The sequence below is a fragment of the Triticum dicoccoides genome, chromosome 4B (assembly GCF_002162155.2).
Source record: "Triticum dicoccoides isolate Atlit2015 ecotype Zavitan chromosome 4B, WEW_v2.0, whole genome shotgun sequence".
NCBI classification, from domain to species: domain Eukaryota; kingdom Viridiplantae; phylum Streptophyta; class Magnoliopsida; order Poales; family Poaceae; genus Triticum; species Triticum dicoccoides.
Window position 1 is genome coordinate 188,172,794 of NC_041387.1, and position 8,022 is coordinate 188,180,815.

Sequence of the window (8,022 nt, forward strand, 5' to 3'; positions counted from 1 at the left end):
GTGAAACCGACACCAAAAATACTATAAATATAGAAACCCCCAAAAAGAAACATAGAAACCGACACCAAGACCCTATTTCAGCACCCTGCCGGAGGGGGGATCCATCACCAGTGGCCATCATCATTATCCCGGCGCTCTCCATGACGAGGAGGGAGTAGCTCATCCTCGGGGCTGACGGTATGTGCCAGTAGCTATGTGTTTGATCTCTCTCTCTCTCTCTCTTGTGTTCTTGATATGGCACGATCTTGATGTATCGCGAGCTTTGCTATTATAGTTGGATCTTATGATGCTTCTCCCCTCTACCTTCTTGTGATGGATTGAGTTTTTCCTTTGAAGTTATCTTATTGGATTGAGTCTCTAAGGATTTGAGAACACTTGATGTATGTCTTGCATGTGTTTATCTGTGGTGACAATGGGATATTCACGTGATCCACTTGATGTATGTTTTGGTGATCAACTTGCGGGTTCAGGGACCTTGTGAACTTATGCATAAGGGTTGGCACACGTTTTCGTCTTGACTCTCCAGTAGAAACTTTGGGGCACTCTTTGAAGTTCTTTGTGTTGGTTTGAATAGATGAATCTGAGATTGTGTGATTCATATCTTATAATCAAACCCGCGAATACTTGAGGTGACATTGGAGTATCTAGGTAACATTAGGGTCTTGGTTGATGTGTGTCTTAAGGTGTTATTTTACTACGAACTCTAGGGCTGTTTGTGACATTTATAGGAATAGCCCAATGGATTGATCGAAAAGAATAACTTAGAGGTGGTTTCGTACCCTACAATAATCTGTTTGTTTGTTCTCTGCTATCAGTGACTTTGGAGTGACTCTTTGTTGCACATTGAGGGACTCTTATATGATCCAATTATGTTATTATTGTTGAGAGAACTTGCACTAGTGAAAGTATGAACCCTAGGCCTTGTTTCGAAGCATTGCAATACCGTTTGTGCTCACTTTTATCATTAGTTACCTTGCTGTTTTTATATTTTCATATTATAAAAACCTATATCTACCATCCATATTTCATTTGTATCACCATCTCTTCGCCGAACTAGTGCACCTATACAATTTACCATTGTATTGAGTGTGTTGGGGACACAAGAGACTCTTTATTATTTGGTTGCAGGGTTGTTTGAGAGAGACCATCTTCATCCTACGCCTCCCACAGATTGATAAACCTTAGGTCATCCACTTGAGGGAAATTTGCTACTGTCCTACAAACCTCTGCACTTGGAGGCCCAACAACATCTACAAGAAGAAGGTTGTGTAGTAGACATCAACACTCACTTCCCCGGCAACGACACCAGAAAAGAGTTTGATGTCTACTACACAACTTGTTCTTGTAGACTCGTGTTGGGCCTCCAAGCAAAGAGATGGTGATACAAGTGAAGTAATGATAGTAGATATTGGTTTTTGTAATAGGAACAATAAAAAACAGCAAGGTAGCAATTGATAAAATGGAGCACAAATAGTATTGCAATGCTTGAAAATGAGGCCTAGGGTCCGTACTTTCGCTAGTGCAATCTCTCAACAATGCTAATATAATTGGATCATATAACCATCCCTCACGTGCAATGAATAATCACTCAAAGGTTCTTATCTAGCGGAGAATATAAGAAGAAATTGTTTGTAGGGTACGAAACCACCTTAAAGTTATTCTTTTCGTCCGATCTATTCAAGAGTGCGTACTTAAATAACACACCATATGATACGCATCAACCAACTCTAATGTCACCTAGATACTCCAATGTCACCACAAGTATCCATGAGTTAATTATACAATACTCATGAAACAATTTTAGATCCATAATACTCGATCCAACACAAAGAACCTTAAAGAGTGCCCCAAGATTTCCACATGAGAAACAAGGACGAAAACATGCATCAACCCCTATGCATAGATTACCCCAATGTCACCTCGGGAAACCGCAAGTTGAGTGCCAAAACATATATCAAGTGAATCAATATAATACCCCATTGTCACCGCGAGTATTCATATGCAAGACATATATCAAGTGCTCTCAAATCCATACAAGTATTCAATCTGATAAAACAAAATCTAAAAGGGAAAACTCAATTCAGCACAATAAGATAGAGAGGGAGAAACACCATATGATCCAACTATATTAACAAATCCCGCGATACATCAAGATCATGCCATCTCAAGAACACAAGAGAGAGAGAGAGAGAGAGAGAGAGATTAAACACATAGCTACTGGTACAAACCCTCAACCCCGAGGGTGGACTACTCCCTCCTCATCATAGGGGGCATGGGGATGATGAAGATGGCCACTGGTGATGATTTCCCCCTCCGGCAGGGTGCCGGAAGAGGGTCTAGATTGGTTTTTCATGGGTACAGAGGCTTGCAGCGGCGGAACTTCTGATCTCTCGACTCCCTTAAGGTTTTTGGAATATTTGGGAATTCATAGGGTGAAGCGGCGGTGCAGGAGGCCACCGAGGTGGGCACAACCCACCAGGGCGCGCCTGGGCCCCCAGGCGCGCACAAGTGGGTTGTGCACCCCTCGGGGAACCCCTAATTCTTTGGCCCACTGGTGGTCTTATGGTCCAAAAAAAATCTCCAAAAAGTTTCGCTGTGTTTGGACTTTGTTTGGTATTGATTTTCCGCGATGTGAAAAACAAGCAAAAAACAACAACTGGCACTGGGCACTATGTCAATAGGTTAGTCCAAAAAATGATATAAATTTGCTATAAAATGATTGTAAAACATCCAAGAATGATAATATAACAGCATGGAACAAGCAAAAATTATAGATACATTGGAGACGTATCACCGAGTTCCACGATCAAAATCAAAATCCAAAATATAATGATGAAACAAAACTCCCCCAGGACCGTTGTTGGTATGGACGGTACCTGTGGATTCGGCTAGCCGTGGGGGGGGGGGTAAAAACTTTACCATTCTGTTTGGGAACCACCTATAGTGTGTCTAGCATTGAAGATACTGAGATCTCTTGGTTGTTATGTTGACAATGGAAGCATACCGATCAAAATTATATTCATCTCTGTTCTAAAAGCTTCGAGCTCTGGCACCTCAGGAAATCCCTGCTTCCCTCTGCGAAGGGCCTATATATTTAGTTTTATTGTTGAGTCATCATTATCTTATTAAAGCACCAGCTGGAGAGCACTGATGTCATTTATATGCTTTGTTTTTAATTTATATTGAGTATGAATGTGACTGGATCTCTTTTGCCATGAATTGCAATGTCCAGTGAGTCCTTGATCTTCTGGGGTTCTCTGCATTTATGTTTTGCGGTCTCAAAAAGGGCTAGCGAGATACCATTTTGTCATATTATATCATGATTGTTTTGAAAAGGTGTTGTCATCTGAGATATCTTATTATTACTCGCTAGTTGATTATGTCATTGATATGAGTGAATGTGAGATCTAAGTGTTATTATGAATCCGGTTAGTTCATAATCTTTGCTGAAAACCTGAACATTGGCCAGACATATTTGCAACAACAAGATCAAACAGAGTTTGTAGAAGTTTTTCTTTGTCATTTTCAGTTTGTCAACTGAATTGCTTGATGACAAGCAATGGGTTAAGCTTGGGGGAGTTGATACGTCTCCATTGTATCTACTTTTCCAAACTCTTTTGCCCTTGTTTTGGACTCTAATTTGCATGATTTGAATGGAACTAACCCAGACTGACGCGGTTTTCAGCACAATTACCATGATGTTATTTTTCTTTAGAAATCAAAGTTCTCGGATTGACCTAAAAATTTATAGAGAATTTTTGTGGAATATATAAAAAATATCGGTGGGAAAAGATACCAGAGGGGGGCCACCAAGAGGCCACCAGCCCTGGGGACGCGCCTACCCCCCCAGGGCGCACCTCCCAGGCTTGTGGGCCCCCTGGACCATCTACAACCCTAACTCCAACTCCATATATACCTATTCACGAAGAAAAAATCAGAGAGAATGATTCATCGCGTTTTACGATACGGAGCAGCCGCCACCTCCCGTTCTTCGTCGGGAGGGCTGATCTGGAGTCTGTTCGGGGCTTTGGAGAGGTGAATCCATCGCCATTGTCATCATCAACCTTCCTCCATCAAGAATTTCGTGATGCTCAACGCCGGGAGTGAGTAATTCCATCATAGGCTTGCAGGATGGTGATGGGTTGGATGAGATTTATCATGTAGTCGAGTTAGTTTTGTTAGGGTTTGATGCCTAGTATCCACTATATTCTAAGATTGATGTTGCTATGACTTTTCTACGCTTGATGCTTGTCACTAGGGCCCGAGTGCCATGATTTCAGATCTGAACCTATTATTTTTTCATGAATATATGTGTGTTCTTGATCCTATCTTGCAAGTTGTAGACACCTATTACAAGTTGTGATCCGCAAACCCCAAGGTGACAATAATTGGGATTCTTTCCGGTGATTACCGTAGTTTGAGGAGTTCATGTATTCACTAAGTGCTAATGCTTTGTTCCAGTTCTCTACTAAAAGGAGGCCTTAATATCCCTTAGTTTCCATTAGGACCCCGCTACCATGAGAGGGTAGGACAAAATATGCCATGCAAGTTCTTTTCCATAAGCACGTATGACTATATACGGAATACATGCCTACATTACATTGATGAATTGGAGTTAGTTCTATGTCACCCTAGGTTATGACTGATACATGATGAATATTATCTAACACAATTATCCATCGTTGATCCGATGCCTACAAGCTTTTCACATATTGATCTTTGCTAAGTTACTTTGTCGTTGTTGCTGTTACAATCACTACGAAACTGCTTCTGTTACTTTTGCCACTGTTACCGTTACTTGCATACTACTTTGCTACTAACTATTTTGCTGCAGATATTAAGTCTTCTAGGTGAATTGACAACTCAACTACTAATACTCGTGAATATTCTTTGGCTCCCCTTGTGTCGAATCAAAAAAATTGGGCTGAATACTCTAACATCGAAAACTGTTGCGATCCCCTATACTTGTGGCTTATCAAGAGTCTCCAATGTATCTATAATTTTCGATTGTTCCATGCTATTATAGTATCAATCTTGTATTTTTTATATGCATTTACATGCTTTTTTATTTCTTTTTGGGACTAACCTATTAACCTAGTGCCAATTCCTGTTTTTTTGCTTGTTTTCGGATTTTCAGAAAATGAATATCAAACGGAGTCCAAACACGATGAAACTTTATGGTTGTTTTTTATGGACCAGAAGGGACCCATGAAGTTTTTTTTGGGGGGGGAGAGAGATCAGAAGAGCCACGAGGGTGCGACAAGCTCAAAGGGCGCGCCCCGTGAGCTTGTGGGCCCTTCATGGCACCTTTTGACCTAATTCTGCCTCTATAATTTTCAAAATATTCCCAATATACCAGAGAGCCACCAGAAACACTTTTTTTTGCCGCCACAATCTTCTCTTCTTCCATGATCCCATCTGGGGGCCTTCTCTGGTACTTTGCCGGGGGAGGAATCGATCACGAAGGGCTTCTACATCATCCTTCCTGCCCTTTCGATGATGCATGAGTAGTTCACCACAGACATACGGGTCCATAGCTAGTAGCTAGCTAGATGACTTCTCTCTATTTGATCCTCAATACAATGTTCTCCTTGATGTTCTTGGAGTTCTGTCTGATGTAATCTTGTTTTGTGATGTGTTTGTTGGGACCCAATGAATTGTGGGTTTATGATCTTATTATTTATGGATATTAATTGAGTCTTTTCTAAACTTTCTTATGCATGATTGTTATAGCTTTGTATTTTTCTCTGATCTATCCTTAGGTTTGGCCAACTGGATTGATTTTATCTTGCAATGATAGAGGTGCCTTGTGATGGGTTCACTCTTGCGGTGCTCTATCCCAATGACAAAGTAGGGAACAAGACATGCAATTGTATTGTTTCCATTAAGGGTAAAACGATGGAGCTTATTCATATTGATTGGGTTTACTTTGTCTACATCATGTCATCTTGCTTAAGGCGTTACTCTGTTTTATAATTAATACCCTAGATGCATGTTGGATAGCAGGCGATGGGTGGAGTAATAGTAGTAGATGCAGGCAAGAGTCAGTGTACTTGTCTCGGATGTGATGTCTATATACATGATCATTCCCTTGAATATCTTCATAACTATATGCTTTTCTATCAATTGCCCAACAGTAATTTGTTCACCCAACGTATGCTATGTGCTCGAGAGACAAGCCTCTAGTGAAAACTATGGCCCCCCGTGTCTAATTTTATCATATATAAAAACACAAAAATACCTTACTACAATTTTATTTCTGTTATTTTGTTTTTAAATTTATTTTATTACCCACCACTATGAGATTTAATCCTTGCAAGTAACCGCCGAGGGGATTGACAACCCCCTTGTTCGTGTTGGGTGCAAGTATTTGCTTTTGTGTGTGCAGGTGATGTTCACGAGGCTTTCTTTGATTCTCCTACTGGATTGATAAACTTGGTTCTTAACTGAGGGAAATACTTATCTCTACTGTACTACATCAGCCTCTCCTCTTTGAGGAAATCCCAACGCAGCTCACAAGTAGCAGGAAGAATTTCTAGCGCTATTGACGGGGAGACATCATCAAAACCTATCAAGTACCTTCGGACAAACTATCATCTACTTACCCTTATATTATTTGCTATTGCCTCTTGTTTTGGTCTCCCCCACTTCTATTTTCTTACAAAAGCACAAAAAAATATTTGCTTGTTTGCTTGCTTTGTCACTGTAATCATCATAGATAGAAACTTTGTTGTCAAAATCAAACCTCTTCCAAAATAGTGGATTCATCATTAAATAAAGTCATGACCTCTCCAAATCCACTTTTATCAATATTCAACACCCTCCAAAATAGTGGGATCAAAACTTCCTCAAGTTGACACTCTTCTAAACCCACTTTCATCAATGCAATCATCATAAATAGGAGGCATGCAATCATCTTAGTAAATTTGCTCCTAAAAACTTGGGGGAATCGAAATATCATCTTCATCAAATATAACATCCCCAAGCTTATGGATTTGCATATCATTAGCATCATGGATATTCATAGAAAGCATACTCACAACATCGCAATCATGCTTATCATTCAAATATTTTATGCCGAACATTTTATGGAATTCTTATTCTAACAATTTGGCACAATTTTCTGATCCATCATTTTCAAGAAAGACATTATAAAGATGAAGCATTTGAGGCAACCTCAATTCCATTTTTAGTTTTCTTTTATAAACCAAACTAGTCATAAAACAACAAACTACAAGATTTAATTGCAAGATCTAAAGATATACCTTCAAGCACTCACCTCCCACACAATGACGCCAGAAAAGAGCTTGATGTCTACTACACAACTTATTCTTGTAGACTCATGTTGGGCCTCCAAGCATAGAGTTTTGTAGGACAAGAGCAATTTTCCCTCAAGTGGATGACCTAAGGTTTATCAATCCATGGGAGGCGCAGGATGAAGATGGTTTCTCTTAAACAATCCTGCAATCAAATAAAAGAAATCCCTTGTGTCCCCAACACACCCAATACAATGGCAAATTGCACTACAAAAAAAAGACACATCCGTGACATTTTGGGCCGAACGAATTTTTTTCCTGTCATACATATGACACTTCTATGACGATAATTGTGACAAAACCCGGTATCATCATAGATGTGGTGGGCTCCTACTTCTATGACAAAAAATCATGACAGAAAATGGGCTTTTCGTCCTAGGCGGCCGGAGACGCAGCTGCATGACATTCTTTGGGCCATCCATGACGGAAAAAACCGTGGTAGAAGCGAGGGGGAGGAAAATTTCGGGGAGTTGCCGGTTATGGTGGGAGGTCGGGGGCGGAGTGATGCGCGTTTCTCTCGTACAGGTACGCGCGTGTGTGCGAGGCGTTGGCTCTAAGTGAACCCGAGCGAGGCGTTGGGCTCTAACTGAACCCGAGCGATTGCACTACGGGCTACGCGTTACTGAACTCGAGCGATCGATCGATGGCTGTTAACTGGACCTGATGGAGCGATTCCTTCACTACTGCTGCTAACTGAAGCTGGTCG